Source organism: Nannospalax galili, unplaced genomic scaffold, assembly GCF_000622305.1.
Source record: "Nannospalax galili isolate Female #2095 unplaced genomic scaffold, S.galili_v1.0 scaffold176, whole genome shotgun sequence".
In the NCBI taxonomy this organism is placed as follows: Eukaryota; Metazoa; Chordata; class Mammalia; order Rodentia; family Spalacidae; genus Nannospalax; species Nannospalax galili.
In genome coordinates this window covers 102,539-102,924 of record NW_008337643.1, presented here as the reverse complement: position 1 = coordinate 102,924, position 386 = coordinate 102,539, and positions in this window count along the sequence as shown.

Below are 386 nucleotides of genomic sequence, written 5' to 3'. Positions count from 1 at the left end.
GAAAAATTAATAGTACATCATGTATTTTTGCTGTTGATTAAATGGTCATTGCAGTTAATGTTTCTACCAGATATTCTATACCCATTCTGTGAAAATATAGCCTTATGTCATGTGCAGCTGTGTATGAAATATTGAAATGATCATCTATAATTACTAACCATCTTGGGGCTTTAAATCTCTAAAAGCAAAGCAGAATGAATGAGAGGCTGTCTTGCAAAGACTATTTCATTTAAGAGAAAATGCTCAATAATACAAGTTAAGGGGACAACTGTCTACTTAATCATATGAAATGTACACACAGATATGGATTATTCTCCATTCTAATTGATGTCTGTTATTTCACATACTATGTTAACTATGTTTTAAGAAAATTTATATAAAACAAA